This window comes from Ixodes scapularis, unplaced genomic scaffold (assembly GCF_016920785.2).
Source record: "Ixodes scapularis isolate PalLabHiFi unplaced genomic scaffold, ASM1692078v2 PGA_scaffold6__148_contigs__length_123643588, whole genome shotgun sequence".
In the NCBI taxonomy this organism is placed as follows: Eukaryota; Metazoa; Arthropoda; class Arachnida; order Ixodida; family Ixodidae; genus Ixodes; species Ixodes scapularis.
Genome location: NW_024609881.1, coordinates 76,059,462 through 76,083,766, shown reverse-complemented (window position 1 = coordinate 76,083,766; position 24,305 = coordinate 76,059,462). Strand labels below are relative to the sequence as shown.

General features: G+C 48.6%; 1 pseudogene; it reads right to left on the bottom strand.

The window, feature by feature from the left end:
• Nucleotides 1-2,016: 2,016 nt before the first annotated feature.
• On the bottom strand, nt 2,017-3,901 carry LOC115330646 (annotated as a pseudogene).
• Nucleotides 3,902-24,305: the final 20,404 nt, after the last annotated feature.

The following is a 24,305-nucleotide window of genomic DNA, read 5'->3' as shown; positions in this document are numbered from 1 at the left end:
GAATTTACACTGCTCCAATCCCACTCTAGCGTAAAGGCTGCTTTCGGTGGCAACATGGGAGCTCTGACGTCACACAACACAAAGCGAGGAGCTTTGTCTCGTCGTTTACCTGCAAGTGAACGCTTCAGCGTGCTTCGTTTTTGTTGCTGTGCTCGACTTGTTTCGGGGTTGGGTGAGAGTTTTGTTGCGCGGTTGGGTGCCACAACCACCGGGCAGCACATGCGAGCCAAGACATTACGTTCCACACTTTCGGCGGAACGTGCAGTGACGACCAAAATGGATCGTCGCCGAGCGTAGGGACTGGGTTCCCGTCAAGATCGAGATCACGCTTATGCCGCAATCATCTTACATAAGAGAGCTACAACCTGAGCTCTAAGCGGACAGACGGCTCGTAAGCTGAGGTGCGATGCTGTGCCAACGATATTAAACTACGTCCGGCCACTCCTCGACCAAATCGGATCAATCGGTAGAGAGTTTTAGTAGATCGTTTTCGCTTTCTCGCTCCGCTCTATGGAAAGCGGAGCCGCCATCGCGCATACGCGACCCACTCTGGGATTTGAGCGTGAAGGGTCAGCTCCGCTTTCGTCGCCATTTTAAGAAGCACGTTCCACACTCAGTAACGGTTCATTAGATGTTGTTGTTCTGGAAAGGAATTCGAAAGGGGTGCTCGCCATTTGAAATCGTGCTTGGGAGCGCGCTTGACCACTATGAACCTCGCTGCACCAAGATGGCTGCACAGACTTTGTTTGAAACTGCGTCTTTCAGAAAATGTTTCACGGCGGTCAAGAATTTCTGGCTGCTTCGAGAAATCGCTTGCCGCAATCCTTTCACGGCTCCTGAACGGTGGGAAGAGGTGCTGCCTTGTCTAAGCCAGCGGGCTCGATTTTTCTTTGCAAGATGACGACGACGACGTTGAGAGGATGACACACCGGGCGACGGCGGTGTCTCAATCTGAGCCCTGGGCCTCGGTTTTTCAAAGGCGGCAGCTTCTACTTCGGCTGGGCTACCTCCTTAGAGCATGATGCTTTGGCCCCAGTGGACCCCTGTGAGCAACTGCGCCATCATGTTCCTGGTGCTCCTTTATGCACTGATCGAACGGCGTGCAAGATCCTCATGGATCGCTGCTCACCCGCCCAACCCGCCTCCACGAAGTCTGGACTTCTGCGAATCGGACTGCCATCCTCCCTAATACTAACAACCCATGTCGTCGTCATCTTGCACGTATACACTCATCACATTATCATGTTCACTAGACGCGGCACCGCGGGCCTCGGTGGTACCGGCTGCTGCCTTGCCGCGGTGGCAGTGTCTATTCTGCCGGCAGCCGGCACAATAACCGGGGGGAAAAAGTGCCGGCAGTAGTCGCCTATTGGGTCTGGTATAAAACGGATTGTAAACACGCCTATTCTAAGCTGTGGATTAGCTCAGTGTGTAAGATGTGCGCCTCATACACAGCAGGATCTTAGTTCAATCCCCCGAGGGAATGTTTTTTTTCTTCGGAATTTTGTTTTTTGTTGAGGTATTAGGCGATATTTACGGCATCTCTCTTTTAGAATTAACACTAAAAAAACACGCACAACAAAATAAAAACAAAAAAACACGAATGTTGTTGACGAAACACTTCCTTTTTGGGGGTAAATGGAGGACAGCGGGGCTTGGGCCGGCCGGCACGCCGCCGCGATGCGGTGTTACTGGTGGGCCAAATAGGTCAATATATTTCTAATGAGCAGCCGCAGACTGTCGCCGCTAAAGGAGGGGGAGGGGGGGGGGGCTATGCTAACGAGCTCCCCACTGATACACGCGCCGTCCGAAACTGTTGGCATTTTTTTCCCCGGGCTATTGCGCCGGCTGCCGGCACAATAGTCGTTGTTGTTGTTGTTGAAGACGTTTATTGATAGGTGAAAATTTCACCAGTCAATTTGTTGGAGCAAGTTTAAAAATGGATGGATAGGCGGGACATTGGAAATTTACAAGTAATAGTATAGCTGTGGTCCCGCCGCTTGGGGTATAGACCCCCTAGATATGAATGTCCAAGCCGGTCTCACTCAGAAATCCGAGCAGACCGGACAGGACCGCGACACGCATGTCTTTGTCTCCCACTGGTTTACACCAGGTTTCGAAGCACGTAGGGCGGTGTTGTTGTTCTAGCGTGTTCAGGGCTTTCGTCCTTTCTTCATTAAAAATCGGACAGTGCCAGATCAGATGACATTCGTCGCACTTGACGTCTCGATTTCTGCAGTAGATGCAGCCTTCGGAGCAGGCTTCTTCTTCTTGCCTTTGCTTCTTTGACAATAGACTATAATCGTGGTCTACTGCCGTTGAAGCGTTGGCGAGTTTCGTCTTCCTCTCACGGGCCGCTCGCTCCCATCGCTGGGTGCGGGCCGGCGTGATGCCGGCTTGGGCCCTTAGCCTTCGGAGGATGACTGTCTCGTGCCGTCGGAAGGTTCCCGAAGGAATTCGCCTCGGGGGGCTCGCCTCTGGCGTTGAGTTTGGTCCGCTCAATTTTCTTGTATGCAAATTTGATGTTGAGGATGGTTCCCTCGGGGTCGTACAAGTTGAAGGCGGGCGGTGGCGGTTCCACAGAGGGGGCTGGCCCCGGGTCCTGGCGTCGAAGGTCGATACGATTAAGCTCTTCGATCGCCGCCCGGTGCGCCCTCTCGTCGCCGGCGATGCCCGCGTGACCGGGAATCCACTCCACCCTGATGGTGAGCGGGTTTAGGTCGCGCCGTTCCAGGTTTTGCGCCAACCGGAATATTTCTCCGACTGCTCCGTGTGCCATGACTTGCGTCCCGAGCGCTCTCACGGTGGCCTGGGAGTCCGTGAAGACGCGCAGTGTGCGGAATTTGTCGCTCGATGTCGCGGCCGCGTCTTTGATGGCTTCAAGTACGGCTCTGACTTCCGCTTCCTGCGCAGATCCGCATCGCTGCAGCTCCGTGCTTTTCGTTGTCTTCTCATAATGCCACGCCGCCGTGGCCGCCACTCCATCTTTGAATGCTGCGTCAGCGTACGCATAAAGCTCGTCGTCACCTCCGTTCTTCTGCTCGTGCCGGCGAGCAAATTTGCGCCTTCTGCCGATGTTTGTCGCCGAGTTCATCCTTCTCGGGATCGGCCTGGCCGGGGGGACCGTTGTCTTCTGCCACGGTGGGATGGGATCCGGTATCGGTGGTGGAGTTGTTGTTGCACACAGAGAGCTACATAAGGGCATGAGTTCTGCTATGGCCCTGCCCTGACGGGTATGTGTTAGTTTGGCAGCATACATCCACTCCTGATGCCGTTCGATCTCTCCCAAGGAGAGCATAGGGACGGCTTCGTGTAGTAATTCCAGGCGCGTACACTTCGGCAGGCCCGAGATGCAGCGTCGCGCGTCATTCATTAGTGTTTCCAGTTTGGACCGTTGAGTGGTGTTGAGTTTGTAGAAACGAAGGCCGTAGGATATTTTGGATATCAGGGCGGCTTGTACTACGGTCCTCGCTAACCTTTCTCCGAGACCCCCGACTCGTGTCGCTAGTCGTCGCACGATCAAGAGCCCTTCCTTCCAGGTAGTTCGCATTCGCTCAATCCAGATGGTAGGGTCGCCGCCTGAGTGAATGCTCACTCCTAGGATGGAGTGCTCTGTCGCCTTTTGGATAAGCTGCCCGTTAAAGCGCAGGTCAGCGTCGACCTTGTCCCAGTCTTTCCCAAAGGCCATATATCTGGTCTTCTCGGGCGATGGACGAAGGACGCTCTCTGTCAAGAAATCGCTCACCACGTCGAGGGCCCGTTGGATCGTCGTCTCAGGAAGAGGCGCGCTGTCACTTCCCATCGTCCACACAGTGATGTCGTCCGCGTAGACCGTGAATGCTAGGTCCGGAACGGCGGCGAGTCTCCATAAGAGGGGCGCCATCGCCAGGTTGAATAGCATCGGCGACAACACTGATCCTTGCGACACGCCAATCTCGTTGGATTTCTCTGTACTACCCCTGTGCTTGCCAGTTTTCACCAGGTATTTGCGTCCGCTCAGAAAAGACTTGATGAAGTTCAGTGGCCTGCCTCGCACCCCTAGCTTGCGAGTCGTGTCGATGACTGTGGTGTGAAGCAGGGTGTCGAAGGCTTTCTTGATGTCCACTGCCACCAGGAGTTGGCGGTGGCATTGCGTCGGCCGGTTCATTAAGTACTTTCGAATCAGTATTAGACTGTCCTGTGTGCCTAGATTTTTGCGGAATCCTGTCTGAGCAGGGTGTAACAGCTCCCTCTTCTGCTCGATTATCCAGTCGATCCGTGCAAGCACCATGCGCCCCATCAGTTTGCACAGGACAGAAGTGAGCGAGATGGGGCGCATGTTGCTCGCGCAGTCGGGCTTCTTCCCTGGTTTCGGGATGGGGCACACCCAGGACAGTTTCCAGCTATCTGGGATGGTGCCCTCGCGCCAGTGGTCATTGATTAATTTCAGCAGATCTCTCTTGACCGCCTCCGGGAGGTTCTTGAGCATGGAATTAGTGATCCCGTCAGGCCCCGCCGCGCTTCGCTCGTTGCCCTTTTCGATCGCTGCCTCCATTTCCCACTGTGTAAAATCCGCTTCATACTCTTCGTTTTTCGATTCTTCATGGTTGTAGATTACCGGGTTTGGGCTGGTAGCGGGCTGTGGGAAAAAGACGTCCCCTATCTCATCTAATATTTGCTTGACTTCCTTATTTTCCGCTAAAGCCAGGTTCGGTGCCGTGTTTCCCCTCTTGCTCTTGCCCAGCATCATATTGCATACAGCCCACATGCGTCTCAGTGAAGTTCGTTCGTTGAATCTTTCGCACAACTTGGTCCAGTCGTCCCTGCACAGGTTGTTGGCGTGTCGTTGCGCCTCCTTTGCGTACCTGTTTGCTTTGCGGATGTCCTGTTTTTTCCGAGTGCGACGGTAGCGTCGCAAGTAGTTGGTTCTTTTGCGCCAGAGGGACAGGAGTCTGGTGTCCGGGATCGGCGCTCCTATTTCGACTAGGGTCTCGACCGTGGCAGTCTTGGCCGCTTCCCTCATTAGTTTTGTCAGGTCGTCAAAGGTTGTACCCGTAGACTCTTCCAGAGCTGCACGGAAGTCGTCCCATACTGTGGTCTTGACCGTTCTCTTTTTCTTGCGCCGCTTTGTTTTGCCAAGAATCGACGTCTCTATGGGGTGGTGGTCGCTGCCCCACGTGTCTTCGAAAACTTTCCATTCGGTCTTTCTCGCAGTACGCGAGTCGGTCCAAGTCAGGTCGGGCGTTGTGTCTTGCTGTTTGATGTTGGGCGTGGTCCGTGTCTTAGCAGCCTGTTGGTTGATTAGGACCAGCCCTGTTCTGGTGGCTCTGCGAAGCAGCTCAGTACCCCTGATCGATGATTTGGCGTAGCCCCATTCTTCATGTTCGGCATTAAAGTCCCCTCCGATCAGGATCGTGTGCTTCCTTTTCTTACCGTACTCTCGTACTAGCTTCTCTATCCAGCCATGGTCGATTTCTGATCTCGTTTTCCTTGCCGTTGATGTCCTAGGTCGGTAGTACACTGACACAACCAGGATCGGGCCGTCGCATCGCTCTCCACCAGAACGGCCACCACTTCTTGTGAGTCGGTACACCACTCTCCTGTGTCCACTTGCTGTTGGGGCAAGAGGTCCTTGCGAACCAAGATTGCGGATTGCGGTTGCACTTTCGTTTTGCCTTTAACGGTCAGCGTGATGCGCGGTTGGTCGTACTTGACATACCCGGTCAGTTTTATCTCTGCCTCGTGCGTTTCCTGGAGCAGGATGACATCCACGGGCGTCTTCCGCTCATTGAGTCGTAATTTAAGTACAGACTTCTTGCCCCGCGGTCCCCGGCAGTTCCACTGGAGAGCTGTAAACGTCTTCTCGTTTTTATTTCGTCTACGGTGTTGGTCTATGTCTGGGTTACTGGGCCGGTGCTGCCGGTCCTTGCCCAGGCTGGGTGAACATCAGCTGCAGTTGTTGCTGCATCTGCTGCATCATGACCTGTTGCTGTTGCTGTAGCTGTTGCTGGAGCTGTTGCAATTTTTGAAGTCTACTCTCCACGAGTTGTAGGAGATGTTCGCCGCTGAGGGGCGTGCCTGGAAGGCATCCCGATATCGGTGTGCTGTCCTGTGATAGAGGTGTATTTGGCGGGAAGGGCTGTTTTCGATCCTGTTGTGTTGGGGCACTTGCGCGCGCGCCGTGTGCTGATGTGGCCTTAGCAGTTGCTGCTTCGGCTTCCTTCCTTTTCCGTTCAATGACTTGTTCGTAGGTGACGGCGCAGCGCTGGGCACGTCGACGTGCTTCATCAGCTTTCTGCTGTTCTACTCGAATTTGGTGTTCCGCTTCTTGCCTGCGTTTCCGGTCGGATTCGGCCTTCGTCTTGGCTTGGGCTTTGCGGGCCTCTTCTTGTTCTTGTCGGAGCTGTTTCTCGTACTTTACTTCCAGTTGTTGAATTTTCTCAAGTATTTTGCGGCTACTTTCCTGAAGTTGAGCAAGTTCCACGGCCATTCTGCTGCTAATGTTGTCGGGCGGCCCGATATGGGACACGTCCGTGTTCATAGCTTTCGGTGCTAGGACTTGGCTGTACGACGTTTCTGTATCGCGCTTTGGTTGGTAGTGCAGCCGCTGGGTTGGGAGGGAGGGGAAGTCGTCCGGTTTGAATGTCACCCGGGCAGAGGTCCTGCCCTTCACAGCGGTAACCACTCCGTTGTTATAGTTATGTCGACCGGCCGCCGCCCGCTTCTGGAGCCTGTCGTCCGCCCAGTTCCGGGCCTGCTTCCAATACCGTGTGTCCTGTCTTTCTGCAGTTCGGGCAGTACTTGCCCTGGCATGGCTGGTTGGTCGGATGGATCTCGCCGCAGGACTTGCACCGTTGCTTGCCTGTGCATACCGTGGTCATGTGACCTAGTTCGTGGCACTGTAGGCAGATGACCGCAGTTCGTTTGTAGGGAAACACAGTATGGTATCTTCCAAATAGTCGGTCTCCTCGGGATACCCCTTCCTTCAAATGTGATTAAATTTGTCCCATTCTTGCCTAGGGGTCGAGAATGAATAATGTCATGGTAGTCCGCTATGGCGTTGTCAACGATGCCTCGTGCTGCGTCGCCAGGTGAAACGCCGTGTATAATTCCTCGTGGCTGACTGCCTGTTGTTGACCTGTATACTGTGACCTAGATCGTCTTGTTAGGGTCCTCCGTGGGCAGCTCTTTGAGTGCCATAAGGTCTTCTGCGTGGTGTTCCGTCTGCACAGTAATTGCGATGAAGTTATTTCTGTTATTGACGGTGTAACCTAACTGGTCGGTTTCGCATGGCGACTTTAAGAGCTTCCAGAAAGTGCTCCCCAGAAGCCATGAGTCCACGTTGGTGATTTTCATGGCCGTGGTGGGCTTGACGATGACCGTGTACCTCGGTCCGTCTTGTTGCTGCTGGGGTCGATTTGGCCTGTTTTTGCGCTGAGCTTTCTTTTTGTGGTAGTTCGGAACTTGCCATTCACCATTGTTGCAGTCGTCGTCGTCGTTGCAACCGTTGTCGTCCATTATTTCTCCTTTTGCGTCGAGAAACATGTCTGCCTGCGTAAAGTCTTCCCCTTTACGCTTTTTTGCTACTGAAGATTCGCGTAATCTTCGCGCTTCACAGTCGCTGGTTAGGCTCAGCGGTGTTATGGCGTCTGTCTCCATGTTCGAGGTACCCGCTTGGTTGACCGATGAACCGCATTCGACTGCAGTTGCGATTGTTCTATCGCCTCGGTGCAAAATCACGATGTCGCCGGGATTCGGCTGCGTGAATAGTGTTTCACATTCGGCTGTTGGGCCCAGTACCGGTGGCCGCAGCAGCGGTCTTTCTTCATCGCTGGAAGCCGTATTTGCCGAAGGTCGCTTACCCGGTTTTCGGCAAAGTGCGGATAGCGAGGTCCTTGAAACTTCCGATGTTCCGTGTGAACTTCGGCGCTAGAAGTGGCGCCGAAGTAGGACCGAAAAAAATCGCTTTAGTGGAGCTGGATGAGACACTTCTGATCCTATGCTAACACTTCGTCCGCACAATAGTCTCACCCATTTCATTATTTTACCGGCAGGTGTCACGTGACTTCAGGCAGCCAATGGGAGGTGGCTGCCGGTAGAATTTCGGAAAAATTATTCTGCCGGCTGCCGGCAGAATAGACACTGCCTTCCGCGGTGCCGCAACTCTCCAGAGTCAAAAATTTAAGGCTAAAGACCAAAGACCAAAGCAGTCGGTAAATGCAGAAATATTTTGTTTGGTTACTTTAGGCAGCAAGAGAGCGAAAATTGGTGAAAGTGAGTGCTCCATTTATATCTCTACGTTTTTTTCCCCAGTTAAATCGGTCTTTTCTTCTTCGTAGGCTTCAGTTTGTGATGTTTATGTACACTGCGCGACACTGTTAGCGGGAACAATCAATATCCTGTTTTGATTTTTCACCTTAAATTCGAGGGGCTGACATCAGCCTATTGGTGTGGAATAAAGCGCTCGTTTGGGGCACTAATCTGAGCGACAAATTTTCAGCTCTTTCAATAGCTGCCAAAGAAATAAACTGCAAATAAAAGCGATTTTTTCGTGTTCCTATAAACAGTGGAGCGCCGGGTATGTATCTGCCTTGGGGGGTCACACGAAATCATATTGCTTGACTACACTTCTTTTTATTTCTTTTGTGTGTTTTTAAAAGTGCGTTTCTCAGCTTAAGCTCCTGCCTAGTTTCAGCCTCACTTGCGCTACGGTCTTTTCTTGCAATAGAAGGCCACGCAACACAGGCTACTTTAACAATTCTGAATTCAATCGTAACACTGTGCTTTGGTTAGATGCAATATTCATACGCACATCTGAGAAGTAAAATGGGAGTCGTTAGGAAATGTTTTTTATCAAAATATTTCTAGATGCTTTGCAGCCTAGTTATACAGGTATTTCGCTCAGTACAAAAGCTTGAATATGATTTACTGTGATCATTTTATGCATTCTAATATTAAACATAAACAAAAACAATACATGCCCATGGTCTTTGTAGGGTTCGTCCAGCTGACAAATTATGCCGTCTGCGCACGTCACTCTTTGGTGCTTCACGACGAACACCCTCTTGTGGTCCTCTTCTGATTTTTTGATGGACGACATATGGGCATGCTGTGCGGTCAACTAAACCTCAACAGTTGTCCAGGGGTGCTCCCTTGTCCATCACGGCCAAATAAAAAGAACCAAAAGGCACTCTTTCAACACGATAGTATTTAAACACTACCAAAACATGTGATATGGCACTTGTTACTCCTCTAAGATAAAGCGTATTTCCATTGTAGGGTTGTAAAAAACTGTGTATTGTAAATTTAAATAAATAAATAAATAAATATATATATATATATATATATATATATATATATATATATATATATATATATATATATATATATATATATATATATACAGTTGTTCCTTAATTCCGTTAAGCTTTTAGGCCGTCAAACTCTGCATGCGAGGCCCGCTACGCCGGAATTCAAAAAGAAACTTCTGAAAAGCGTTCTAATCTACCACTATTGCTAGTCCAGGGTTGTGTTTTCTAAATTTTGCATTGTTTATGCCTGTCTGGTTTTCACCAGACAAATACTTGACGGAATATTCTTTCCACCGCTATTGGTAACTCTTTTCAAAACACCACTGGGTAACATATTCGGCCGCCATATTTTGGGCATCGCTTTTAGTGCGAGACTTATGACTAGAACAGATTTCATATTCACCATTGGCGCAGCATTCGTGTCTAATACATTTAGACTCGCATCCGCGACAAACACTGGCGCAGCTCTCTTGCTTCCTAGACACTTGGCCAAAATAAGGCGGCCTCGAAGAATAGGGGCACATGGGTTGCACTTTTAAAAAAAGGATGCATTCAAGTCTTTATTATTTTCTAAATCTACCAAGGAAATCCAAGGCGAACATTTCCGGAGGAAAGTTAAACAATTCAAAAGTTGCGAGCGAATGTGAATAAATAAAGTTGAGAGAAATGGTTTCTTTGATGCAGCTTGCGAGCCCTGTGCTCGTGGTCAGCTTTCAGTGGCATTTTCGACAGGAGGGCGCGTGCACAGGCTTATTCTTCTGCGCTCCTTCAGCCTGTCCTTGAGCGCTTGTCCCCTCTACAGCTTCCTCGTCTTTGCTGTTTTGGCGCTGTTTGCAGCATAAGTCCCCAGCCGGATGTGACTCCACACGCTATCCTTCGCATCGACCCACGAGTCCTGTGTGCTACTTACACTAAGGTGCGACTTAGTTGTGTAGGAACTTTTGTTTTTAAGAAGCGTTTAGGCGAGTGCGACTTCCACATACCCAGGATTCGAAGACACGAGCGCGCCGACACTACTTGCGCCATCTATCGGCAGCGGTGGCGGGACGGCCCGTAACTCAATGGGACGAACTATATATTTTTTATTTCACGAAATTCTAAGCGTCGCATTATTTTGCTCTCAGCGACCTTTTTTAGTAGATACCCTTTTTGTTCATTGTGCTAAATTTAAGGACTGTATGTCTATGATAAATAGAGCCAACTGGCAATCGCAAAAAAATGCATTATCCTTATGGGGGTACTGTGATTTACAGAGAAATATTTAAGTTCAAACTTGATTTACAAACTAACCACTCCGTATCGCGAGTTGCTCTCTACGGTTATATAAGCTCCAGTTCCCCAGCTACATCATGGTACTATTTTCTTTGCGATCCGATAATTCTACGAAGTGCCCTCGTCATTAAAAGAACAAAAGGCAGGGCTCTCCAAATGAATTCAGGGCCGTTTAGAGCAGTAAAAAGCTGTTTCTCGCGCATAATGACAAATTAAATATGATTATGATACACATGATAAATGATTAAATATGATGCACATGATAAATGTGCATCATTAATTCCAAGCACATATTTACCAAACCCCGGGGTTTGAACCTGGAGTTCCTGAATAAAAAAAATATAAATGAAATTTGAATTAGTTTTACGGTGGGGCAAGAACGTTTCTCCGGAAGGTAAAAGCATTTCTCTGTAAGGAAGATACAATATTACATCTAATTTCTCAAATCAAGGTAAAAAATATATATTTATCAAGCAGCACTAACGCCACGCACACGAATAAAAAAATTATTACGCTGACTTCAACCACGCAGTTATAATAATGATGTGATTTTAAGTGCACTTGAGAATACATTTTTGACTTGCCGTTCTTGAACGAGTTATTTAAATATGATCTTAATATAATTAATTAAAATTCATCTTAATCCTTTGGGCATACTCAAGACAGAAAATGAGCAGCGTGTTATGAGCTGCGCTGGGTATTTGTTTGAGATTTTTTAAACCCTTTCGTAGGTACAATATGTCCGATGATCACGTGGTTGGGGCACGTGATGTCACAGTGTCGCGTCATAACGTCACGTCACGTGACACAATGTAGAGTTATGTCATAGTATCTTGACATCGTGATTTTTAGTGTCACGCCTAGGCCTCAAGTCATGTGCATTGTGTAGTATTGCGTGACGTTGTCACATGGTTAGTATCACGGGACGACGTTATGCTGATGAAGTAACGGGGTCACACCTCGCTTATAATGTCACGTGACGATCGTGCGCTAAATTGGGCGGGTGATTTAGCATTTCTGCAATGCATTCTGTAACTTTTACATAGCGGGACCTAATTAGCTATATTTTGTGGGCGTTTGACGGTTTTTAGAGGCCGTTCTCGTGACAACTTGTCACGCTTTCTGAGCACAGCGGGATTACACGTATGAAATTGACCGCCTAAACGCGAAATCGTGCGAGCCGCGGGAGGTGTTGCCTTTGAATATGTTCTCGGCGAAACGCTCCGCGCTCGTGACGCGCGCAAGATGGTCGCTTTGCATGTCAGCTTCTTGGCAGTAGTGGCAATACAGATCTCTATTGTGTACTCCGTTCACCCCTGGGGTATCCACACGAAGGAGAAATCCCCCACTTTCCTCCGAGGATCGCGCATCACGTGAGACATACGTCATCCCTTTTTGACGCCTCGCGTCGCCGTTCTCCCGTTTTCCTCCGTGGCGGAGGCGCGGAGGCTTTGTGCTGTCAGCACGAAAGCTACCGGCGTGCGGTCGTGTATCACTACTGCGTGATGCACTTTAAAGACCACAGGCTAGCGGCTGTACCGCACTGGCTAAATTTCTCATCTACAGCTGGGAGACTCGTCGCCCCCGTGAGGCAGACCAAGTTCTAGGCTGTATAAACACACACACAACCCAATTATTATTCCACATGTGCACGCGGCAGAGCCGGGGACGGAGTTTCCCGGGTGGTTGACGTCATGACATCCGTCCACAGAGTTCTCCTTCGTGTGGATACCCTAGAATCTCCGCCTTCAGCACGAGCTCGCTCGCTTCCACAGAGCTTTAGTTGCGCGTTGCGCGTTCACACTTGTGTTAGCAAGGGCAGTAAGCTCGAGCGGAAGGTGGAGCTTCTAGTCTCAGCTTAAACGGCGTATAGTAGGCTAGAATGCGGATCAGGGGAACGTCGGTGGCGCCACAGGTGGACATTGATTGACCCCGGGTGATACACACAAGTCTAAGGGAGAAACACAAAGAAGAGGAGTATTGAAGCTTGTACGCGGTGCTCGAAGGCAAGTATTTTATGATGTGCTGCGATCATTATATCAGGTGTTTGGAGATCGAATCGGTAGAATTCAAGTATTCGAACGCAGATTAAAAAATAAAAGCGCCAGAGCACCACCGATTGTGCCGGCGTCGCTTGCTTCAGTTGCTAAATAAATGACACGTTCAGCAAATGAACGGCACGCTCCAAGCTTTAAATCGTCAAAGAAGCCCTCACTGAAGTTTAAAGCAAAGGCTCGCCCCAGCAATAGTCTGTGCAAGCTCCCGAAACGATGCAAATGTCCTCAGCAAAGGCCAACTTACCGCTTGCTAGCCTCTGACGACGTCCAGATCATGAACGGCTCCACATTGTCTGTCGGCAACTCTTGTCTTATTGAACCGCATCACAGTTTACACCCAACAAAGCCGCAACCCTCGACCCTAAAGCACAAATCAGTTATTAAAATATATTAGTATTGTATCGCTTTTGATAATTGTGACGAGAATATTAACTTTCATTCCCACATAACATAAAAGTCTCATCGTCGAGAACAGCTTACTAAGGTAAGAAGTAGCTTTCCCCGTTTTTCCCGTAAAGTTTCATGCATTCCCTTGTGTGAAGCAATACGTGACGGTGGTGCCGCTCGACCCCAGCAGTAAATAACGGCCGAAAAGGGGGCGTGGTCTGCAAATATTGGGAAAAGGTACTGCTTTCTGGAACCTAGGGTCCTACCCTGAGTGCACTCTAACTCCCCACATATGATAGCAGGCTTCGTCAAATTTTAGAATCCCGGAGAGCATTTTCACAATCGCTTCATTTCTCGAGTTACTTTAATCGGAACATGGTCTCTCACTTCAGAAACGGTCAAAAAAGGGTGTAGTTCAAAAATATGGGCAAAGGCGCCGCTTACAGGCACCTAGGGTTCAACCCTCAGAGTACTCTAGCCCCACACATATGAGAGCAGATTTGGTCTAGTTTTAAAATCCAAGAGAGCATTTCGGGAATCGGATTACTTCGCGAGTTATTTTAATTAGAACATACTCTCTCCCATCAAAAACGGCCAAAAAGGGGGCGTGGTCCGAAAATTTGGGTAAAGGCGCCACGCTCAGGCACCTAGGTTTCAACCCTCAGAGTACTCTAGCCCCGCAAATATGAGAGCAAACTTGGTCTAGTTTTAGAATCCAAGGGAGCATTTCGGGAATCGAATTACTTCGCGAGTTATTTTAATTAGAACATACTCTCTCCCTTAAAAAACGGCCAAAAAGGGGGCGTGGTCCGAAAATTTGGGTAAAGGCGCCACGCTCAGGCACCTAGGTTTCAACCCTCAGAGTACTCTAGCCCCGCAAATATGAGAGCAAACTTGGTCTAGTTTTAGAATCCAAGGGAGCATTTCGGGAATCGAATTACTTCGCGAGTTATTTTAATTAGAACATACTCTCTCCCTTAAAAAACGGCCAAAAAGGGGGCGTGGTCCGAAAATTTGGGCAAAGGCGCCGCGCTCAGGCACCTGGGTTTCAACCCTCAGAGTACTCTAGCCCCACACATATGAGAGCAGACTTGGTCTAGTTTTAGAATCCAAGGGAGCATTTCGGGAATCGGATTACTTCGCGAGTTATTTTAATTAGAACATGCTCTCTCCCTTCAAAAACGGCCAAAAAGGGGGCGTGGTCCGAAAATTTGGGCAAAGGCGCCGCGCTCAGGCACCTAGGTTTCAACCCTCAGAGTACTCTAGCCCCACACATATGAGAGCAGACTTGGTCTAGTTTTAGAATCCAAGGGAGCATTTCGGGAATCGGATTACTTCGCGAGTTATTTTAATTAGAACATACTCTCTCCCTTCAAAAACGGCCAAAAAGGGGGCGTGGTCCGAAAATTTGGGCAAAGGCGCCGCGCTCAGGCACCTAGGTTTCAACCCTCAGAGTACTCTAGCCCCACACATATGAGAGCAGACTTGGTCTAGTTTTAGAATCCAAGGGAGCATTTCGGGAATCGGATTACTTCGCGAGTTATTTTAATTAGAACATACTCTCTCCCATCAAAAACGGCCAAAAAGGGGGCGTGGTCCGAAAATTTGGGCAAAGGCGCCACGCTCAGGCACCTAGGTTTCAACCCTCAGAGTACTCTAGCCCCGCAAATATGAGAGCAAACTTGGTCTAGTTTTAGAATCCAAGGGAGCATTTCGGGAATCAAATTACTTCGCGAGTTATTTTAATTAGAACATACTCTCTCCCTTCAAAAACGGCCAAAAAGGGGGCGTGGTCCGAAAATTTGGGCAAAGGCGCCGCGCTCAGGCACCTAGGTTTCAACCCTCAGAGTACTCTAGCCCCACACATATGAGAGCAGACTTGGTCTAGTTTTAGAATCCAAGGGAGCATTTCGGGAATCGGATTACTTCGCGAGTTATTTTAATTAGAACATACTCTCTCCCTTCAAAAACGGCCAAAAAGGGGGCGTGGTCCGAAAATTTGGGCAAAGGCGCCACGCTCAGGCACCTAGGTTTCAACCCTCAGAGTACTCTAGCCCCGCAAATATGAGAGCAAACTTGGTCTAGTTTTAGAATCCAAGGGAGCATTTCGGGAATCGAATTACTTCGCGAGTTATTTTAATTAGAACATACTCTCTCCCTTCAAAAACGGCCAAAAAGGGGGCGTGGTCCGAAAATTTGGGCAAAGGCGCCACGCTCAGGCACCTAGGTTTCAACCCTCAGAGTACTCTAGCCCCGCAAATATGAGAGCAAACTTGGTCTAGTTTTAGAATCCAAGGGAGCATTTCGGGAATCGAATTACTTCGCGAGTTATTTTAATTAGAACATACTCTCTCCCTTCAAAAACGGCCAAAAAGGGGGCGTGATCCGAAAATTTGGGCAAAGGCGCCACGCTCAGGCACCTAGGTTTCAACCCTCAGAGTACTCTAGCCCCGCAAATATGAGAGCAAACTTGGTCTAGTTTTAGAATCCAAGGGAGCATTTCGGGAATCGAATTACTTCGCGAGTTATTTTAATTAGAACATACTCTCTCCCATCAAAAACGGCCAAAAAGGGGGCGTGGTCCGAAAATTTGGGCAAAGGCGCCACGCTCAGGCACCTAGGTTTCAACCCTCAGAGTACTCTAGCCCCGCAAATATGAGAGCAAACTTGGTCTAGTTTTAGAATCCAAGGGAGCATTTCGGGAATCGAATTACTTCGCGAGTTATTTTAATTAGAACATACTCTCTCCCTTCAAAAACGGCCAAAAAGGGGGCGTGGTCCGAAAATTTGGGCAAAGGCGCCGCGCTCAGGCACCTAGGTTTCAACCCTCAGAGTACTCTAGCCCCACACATATGAGAGCAGACTTGGTCTAGTTTTAGAATCCAAGGGAGCATTTCGGGAATCGGATTACTTCGCGAGTTATTTTAATTAGAACATACTCTCTCCCTTCAAAAACGGCCAAAAAGGGGGCGTGGTCCGAAAATTTGGGCAAAGGCGCCGCGCTCAGGCACCTAGGGTTCAACCCTCAGAGTACTCTAGCCCCACACATATGAGAGCAGACTTGGTCTAGTTTTAGAATCCAAGGGAGCATTTCGGGAATCGGATTACTTCGCGAGTTATTTTAATTAGAACATACTCTCTCCCTTCAAAAACGGCCAAAAAGGGGGCGTGGTCCGAAAATTTGGGCAAAGGCGCCGCGCTCAGGCACCTAGGGTTCAACCCTCAGAGTACTCTAGCCCCACACATATGAGAGCAGACTTGGTCTAGTTTTAGAATCCAAGGGAGCATTTCGGGAATCGGATTACTTCGCGAGTTATTTTAATTAGAACATACTCTCTCCCTTCAAAAACGGCCAAAAAGGGGGCGTGGTCCGAAAATTTGGGCAAAGGCGCCGCGCTCAGGCACCTAGGTTTCAACCCTCAGAGTACTCTAGCCCCACACATATGAGAGCAGACTTGGTCTAGTTTTAGAATCCAAGGGAGCATTTCGGGAATCGGATTACTTCGCGAGTTATTTTAATTAGAACATACTCTCTCCCTTCAAAAACGGCCAAAAAGGGGGCGTGGTCCGAAAATTTGGGCAAAGGCGCCGCGCTCAGGCACCTAGGGTTCAACCCTCAGAGTACTTTAGCCCCACACATATGAGAGCAGACTTGGTCTAGTTTTAGAATCCAAGGGAGCATTTCGGGAATCGGATTACTTCGCGAGTTATTTTAATTAGAACATACTCTCTCCCTTCAAAAACGGCCAAAAAGGGGGCGTGGTCCGAAAATTTGGGCAAAGGCGCCGCGCTCAGGCACCTAGGTTTCAACCCTCAAAGTACTCTAGCCCCACACATATGAGAGCAGACTTGGTCTAGTTTTAGAATCCAAGGGAGCATTTCGGGAATCGGATTACTTCGCGAGTTAGTTTAATTAGAACATACTCTCTCCCTTCAAAAACGGCCAAAAAGGGGGCGTGGTCCGAAAATTTGGGCAAAGGCGCCGCGCTCAGGCACCTAGGTTTCAACCCTCAGAGTACTCTAGCCCCACACATATGAGAGCAGACTTGGTCTAGTTTTAGAATCCAAGGGAGCATTTCGGGAATCGGATTACTTCGCGAGTTATTTTAATTAGAACATACTCTCTCCCTTCAAAAACGGCCAAAAAGGGGGCGTGGTCCGAAAATTTGGGCAAAGGCGCCGCGCTCAGGCACCTAGGTTTCAACCCTCAGAGTACTCTAGCCCCACACATATGAGAGCAAACTTGGTCTAGTTTTAGAATTCAAGGGAGCATTTCGGGAATCGGATTACTTCGCGAGCTATTTTAATTAGAACATACTCTCTCCCTTCAAAAACGGCCAAAAAGGGGGCGTGGTCCGAAAATATGGGCAAAGGCGCCGCGCTGAGGCACCTAGGGTTCAACCCTCAGAGTACTCTAGCCCCACACATATGAGAGCAGACTTGGTCTAGTTTTAGAATCCAAGGGAGGATTTCGGGAATCGGATTACTTCGCGAGTTATTTTAATTAGAACATACTCTCTCCCTTCAAAAACGGCCAAAAAGGGGGCGTGGTCCGAAAATTTGGGCAAAGGCGCCGCGCTCAGGCACCTAGGTTTCAACCCTCAAAGTACTCTAGCCCCACACATATGAGAGCAGACTTGGTCTAGTTTTAGAATCCAAGGGAGCATTTCGGGAATCGGATTACTTCGCGAGTTATTTTAATTAGAACATACTCTCTCCCTTCAAAAACGGCCAAAAAGGGGGCGTGGTCCGAAAATTTGGGCAAAGGCGCCGCGCTCAGGCACCTAGGTTTCAACCCTCAAAGTACTCTAGCCCCACACATATGAGAGCAGACTTGGTCTAGTTTTAGAATCCAAGGGAGCATTTCGGGAATCGGATTACTTCGCGAGCTATTTTAATTAGAACATACTCTCTCCCTTCAAAAACGGCCAAAAAGGGGGCGTGGTCCGAAAATATGGGCAAAGGCGCCGCGCTGAGGCACCTAGGGTTCAACCCTCAGAGTACTCTAGCCCCACACATATGAGAGCAGACTTGGTCTAGTTTTAGAATCCAAGGGAGCATTTCGGGAATCGGATTACTTCGCGAGTTATTTTAATTAGAACATACTCTCTCCCTTCAAAAACGGCCAAAAAGGGGGCGTGGTCCGAAAATTTGGGCAAAGGCGCCGCGCTCAGGCACCTAGGTTTCAACCCTCAAAGTACTCTAGCCCCACACATATGAGAGCAGACTTGGTCTAGTTTTAGAATCCAAGGGAGCATTTCGGGAATCGGATTACTTCGCGAGTTATTTTAATTAGAACATACTCTCTCCCTTCAAAAACGGCCAAAAAGGGGGCGTGGTCCGAAAATTTGGGCAAAGGCGCCGCGCTCAGGCACCTAGGTTTCAACCCTCAGAGTACTCTAGCCCCACACATATGAGAGCAAACTTGGTCTAGTTTTAGAATCCAAGGGAGCATTTCGGGAATCGGATTACTTCGCGAGCTATTTTAATTAGAACATACTCTCTCCCTTCAAAAACGGCCAAAAAGGGGGCGTGGTCCGAAAATATGGGCAAAGGCGCCGCGCTGAGGCACCTTGGGTTCAACCCTCAGAGTACTCTAGCCCCACACATATGAGAGCAGACTTGGTCTAGTTTTAGAATCCAAGGGAGCATTTCGGGAATCGGATTACTTCGCGAGTTATTTTAATTAGAACATACTCTCTCCCTTCAAAAACGGCCAAAAAGGGGGCGTGGTCCGAAAATTTGGGCAAAGGCGCCGCGCTCAGGCACCTAGGTTTCAACCCTCAAAGTACTCTAGCCCCACACATATGAGAGCAGACTTGGTCTAGTTTTAGAATCCAAGGGAGCATTTCGGGAATCGGATTACTTCGCGAGTTATTTTAATTAGAACATACTCTCTCCCTTCAAAAACGGCCAAAAAGGGGGCGTGGTCCGAAAATTTGGGCAAAGGCGCCGCGCTCAGGCACCTAGGTTTCAACCCTCAAAGTACTCTAGCCCCACACATATGAGAGCAGACTTGGTCTAGTTTTAGAATCCAAGGGAGCATTTCGGGAATCGGATTACTTCGCGAGCTATTTTAATTAGAACATACTCTCTCCCTTCAAAAACGGCCAAAAAGGGGGCGTGGTCCGAAAATATGGGCAAAGGCGCCGCGCTGAGGCACCTAGGGTTCAACCCTCAGAGTACTCTAGCCCCACACATATGAGAGCAGACTTGGTCTAGTTTTAGAATCCAAGGGAGCATTTCGGGAATCGGATTACTTCGCGAGTTATTTTAATTAGAACATACTCTCTCCCTTCAAAAACGGCCAAAAAGGGGGCGTGGTCCGAAAATTTGGGCAAAGGCGCCGCGCTCAGGCACCTAGGTTTCAACCCTCAAAGTACTCTAGCCCCACACATATGAGAGCAGACTTGGTCTAGTTTTAGAATCCAAGGGAGCATTTCGGGAATCGGATTACTTCGCGAGTTATTTTAATTAGAACATACTCTCTCCCTTCAAAAACGGCCAAAAAGGGGGCGTGGTCCGAAAATTTGGGCAAAGGCGCCGCGCTCAGGCACCTAGGTTTCAACCCTCAAAGTACTCTAGCCCCACACATATGAGAGCAGACTTGGTCTAGTTTTAGAATCCAAGGGAGCATTTCGGGAATCGGATTACTTCGCGAGTTATTTTAATTAGAACATACTCTCTCCCATCAAAAACGGCCAAAAAGGGGGCGTTGTCCGAAAATATGGGCAAAGGCGCCGCGCTGAGGCACCTAGGGTTCAAACCTCAGCGTACTCTAACCTCTCAAATATGATAGCAAACCTGGCGCCCAAAACTTTTGTCAAAGGGGCCGCGCTCTAGAACCAATATTGAACTGGGGCCCAAAGCCCTGAACGCTCTAGAACCAATATTGAACTGGATCCCAAGTAAATGCAGAAGATTATTTAAAAAAAAGAAGATTTCGATGAACGGGTTAGTTTACTAGTAATTGTATTGTAATAAAAGGGGGATTTAGAATAGCATTGCCTCCCTCGAGGTATTGCTGCCGTTAGCACGCACTGTGACTTTGAAGCGGGCCCTCCTGCACGCGCCAGAAACCGTACCGAGGCCAGTGGCCACTGTAGCCCGCAGTAACGCTCTGCTAAGATATGCATATTCCTTATCACGATAAAAACAAATTAGAAAATATTCATACTCCGGCTCTACTCACTATATAACTTAAATCATAGCCTCTTATATCGGATGTTTCTGCAAATAATTTAGAAAGTCTGAAATCTTGTGTAGTTAGGAAGATAATAAACTCCTTTCGGGGGGAACTAACTGAAGCCACAGCGGACATTGAAAATTGCATACAAAAAAACATACTAATTAGCAAACTAATTTTTTTCCCGATTGGCTATCTAATAAGTGAGATTAAAGGGGTGGTGCAGCGGTATTCAATTGAAATATTTTTCACTTTAGATTAGCTTACTGGCACAAGGGGGACTCATGAATACTCGCACTCAACGCCATTGTCTAAGAAACTTCCTTGTTATGGTGTAACTTCAAGGGTAAAAGCGAGCGTATTCTTTCAATCTCTCCTTCGCAAAACTTGACGACGTAGCTGGGGGATCGCTGTATCCCCCAGAGACGGTAGTTGAATGCGGCTCATAGATGGGACCCGATCACTGCGTCAGCACTTGATTTGGGCTCTATAGTCGATAGCTCGACAAGCATTCGGGTTATGGTCCATATCCAATCGCTGCAAAGGCGACAATAGGCGAACCATAGCAATGTCTGGAACTCAACACTTGTCTCCTGCTTTGCCGACTCTAGCGCGTGGCTATGATCAACATTGGCGGCATATAATCGGCTCCAGATCGCGTGGCCGCTTGTTCTAGCTGGCAGTTGAGGGGGTCAACGCTGCTTGTTCTTCTTTATTTTTTCTGCGACGTTTATTACGTGCGGAGAAAAACGAGCGCATGTTTCATCGATCATAAACGTTAGGTATTCGTTCTGTGTGGTATTCACGGAAAGTACAAAAATTGTTGCACCGACACTTTGAACGTTTGTTTTCTATTAGAGCCTTTGTGAGAGTCATTGAAAATCCCTAGATCAGGAAATTTGAGGACGCGTGGGAGGCGCGGGAGTTCGCTAAAGTTAGCACACGTTCAGCTTGCTCAAGGTCGGCGATGCGAAATCACGAATGGCTTTATTATCGCTTATATCCTCGCAGACAAATATACGCACACACAGAAACGCACACGTGCATACACACGCAGGCACACACACACACTCACATGCATATTCAAAGACGGGATTGTTGATGGACATACACACGCGCAGATATCTGAGCGGAATCACGGAAAGACAAATAACCAAAACAAAACAAAATTAATCTTTTCACCATAAACTACAACATCCGTTAAATCCGCCCCCCACCCCCCCTCTCAGTGCAATAGTTTTGCACCCTCTCATAAACGTGACCTCGTCAATGCAGGATGGCAGGGATTCAACCCAATACATTTCTTGGTTACTACTCTCCCTTTGAGTTTTCTTTTTTTTTTTTTGCTATGTCTCTACCAATAAAGGTGTACTGACAGACTATATCTCTACACTTTTAATGTCGTAAATGCGGTCAAACCCTTTAGTAGATCGCGTTTTCAGGCCACACGATTTGTAGCGGGAGCTCGCGCTGCCACTTCGATGTATGCTCTGAAGGAGGCGCTGGGAACACCCGTACATACTCACAAACGCAGACGCACATACGCACGCACGCGGATGCCGGACGCCGGGCGCAGGTCCGTTCAAGAAAGAATGTAAGGAGTGTGTGTGTAAGGGGGGGGGGGGGGGGGGGGGTTACGAGGTCGCAGAGACTACATCAGTCGCTCTCTGTTTCTGGGGCAAGCGGTCATGTTCGCCTCCGGCCTCGCCAAGGTCAGGCCTTGAGCTTTTTTGAGCTGAGCCACCTGGTCTCGAACGAAACTAATCCTAAACACAAGGGCACAAGGAGAAAAAAACGTATTGTTAGGCAGCAGGGCGTGTACTCGAATAATGCACGTTGGACTCATCCCAAGCCGCGTATTTCGTTAACCCGTCATCACGTAAAATAATGAAAAAAGCAAATCTCAGGCATATACAGCCTGGGCGAAATGGATTGAAAGCACTTCAGACTGACTGCATAAATTGGTTAACTTGTCGCGTTGGGATTTACTAGAGACGTGCTCGAAGCTGGTGTATTCAATAATTGAGAGTATGGATGCATGAAATCTTCGGAGTCAAAAGAAAGAAAATAGAAACTGGGTTTGTCTATGAACAATTTATCGAGAAGCCTTTTATCTCAAAATCATAAGACCATCGTTGTGGGCTATTCTGGCGTTTACTACGATTGAAAAATTTGTCAAGTGGAAAGAAAATATTATTGACTTACCTTTTCTTCACTTCGTTTTGCTGAAACAAGCGCCACAATAAAACTTACTTTTGGTGCACCTGCAAAGTATAATGAAAACATAGTTTTTTAAATTTTTTTACTTACTCGGGTGATACAATCTTTACACAATTTTACCGAAAGCCTCAACCAACTTAAGGCATCTCTGTAGTAAATCCCAGCGCGATAGGTTAAGAAACCTATTTATGCGGTCAGTTTAAAGTGAGTTCAATCCTTTTCGCCCATGCTGGATATACACCAACACAGAAGCCGAAGTGTGCTATGCGCCAGGCTCTCAACGCAAATAAACATTGTCGTTTTATTTTTTCTCTCCGAGCTCGAAAAATGTCATCAAATATGTTAGTGCGCACCTGCAGAGCCGTATATGTAGCTGTGCGCATCTGGGCACTACACTAACCGCTTATTCACCCTGGAAGCGGATCCGCGTTCGCAAAGCAGTTGCGAACGCGGTTGTATAAAGATCCAGTACAATTGCACGCGCACTCGATGACATCAAGTGAGCGTGCAATTTTACTGGATCTTTATTGGCGACGTGCGCGACCGAAAGCGTCGCTGTGGTCGGCCTTCCACCAGAGCCGTTTATCGAGAGAGTTTGGCCATACATTGGTTTGAATAGGCGAGCGAGCATCTCGGGGCCAACCACAGGCCGCGAAACAGCCCCTAGCGGTGGTCGTGAGCTCTAAATTTGTGACACGACTAATTCAAGCCGTTTTAGCGTCGCTAGAGTTAAAAGGTGTTACTCTCAGTGACTAAAAACTTTGTGCGTGCGATGTTTTCGTCACGCCATTATTCAAGTGTAGAATAAACGAATGTGCGCTCCAAACCAGGGCCAACTTGCTAGAAACAGCGTCTCAGCTGAGACGGGTGAAAGAAAGCACTGCCAAAGCCAGCGCACGAGCCGAGCGGGACTCCGCGTCTCCAAACGCTCGCGCGCCCCATTCTTTGCACTGTTTTCTTTCTGCCAGACACAGGACGCTGTTCTACCAAGCCAACATCAGCAGTGCAGAGAAAGGCATGGGCACGAGCGCGTGGCTTTGGAAAGTGGCTCCTATGCACAAGTTCTCGCACAAACAAAAGCGTTTTGCTGAGCTAGGTTCACGCGCCTGTACCTTTGTCTTCACTGCCGACATTCGTGAGATGGAGCAGAGAGGCCGATATTGAACGCTTTGAATGTCGTTTGCAATATTGTGACGTCGCGGTCTCGTGATTGGTCGACGCTGTGTCACAAATTTAGTTTACGCTCTAAGCGCGGGGGGAATATTCGGCGCTGGCGGCGGCCTTTGCTCCGCCTATTGGCCAAACTCTTCCAATACACGGCTCTGCCTTCCACGATTGGCCGAACGCTGACTATGACGTTCTAAAGGGGATTTATCATCGACGGAAATAAGAGGAATGAAAGAACTTCAATTTTGACGGTGTTGGCAGTGTTCCTTTGACAGCGCAATGATTTCAGGCTTCCACGATGCTTTTTACAAACACCATCGAACTTGTTGTTTGCAAGGTAATGACGTCACAAGGGGGAACCATAGGAGGGCGCCACCGAAACATCTCGCCGCTAATACGACCGCGTTTGCAACCACTTTGCGAACGCGGATCCGCTTCCAGTGGGAATGAGCGGTAAGGGATACAGTGTGACGCCCCACACAATACCCTTTCAGAGTAAAATTCGAAGATGCGCCGTGGCAGTGCCCTTCGCACTCTTTTTAGATTGTCGAGATCCAGAAAGCCATATCGCGTGGTTGTTCGAACGAGTTCGGGACCGCTTCAGTCCGGTTTCATAAATTAATACGCATTAAAATTGATATTGCTTTACGTAGATTACGCTGGCAACCACCACTGTAATTTTACGTTGTACTAGACGCTTTATTTCGCCACTCTCTGGTTTATGAA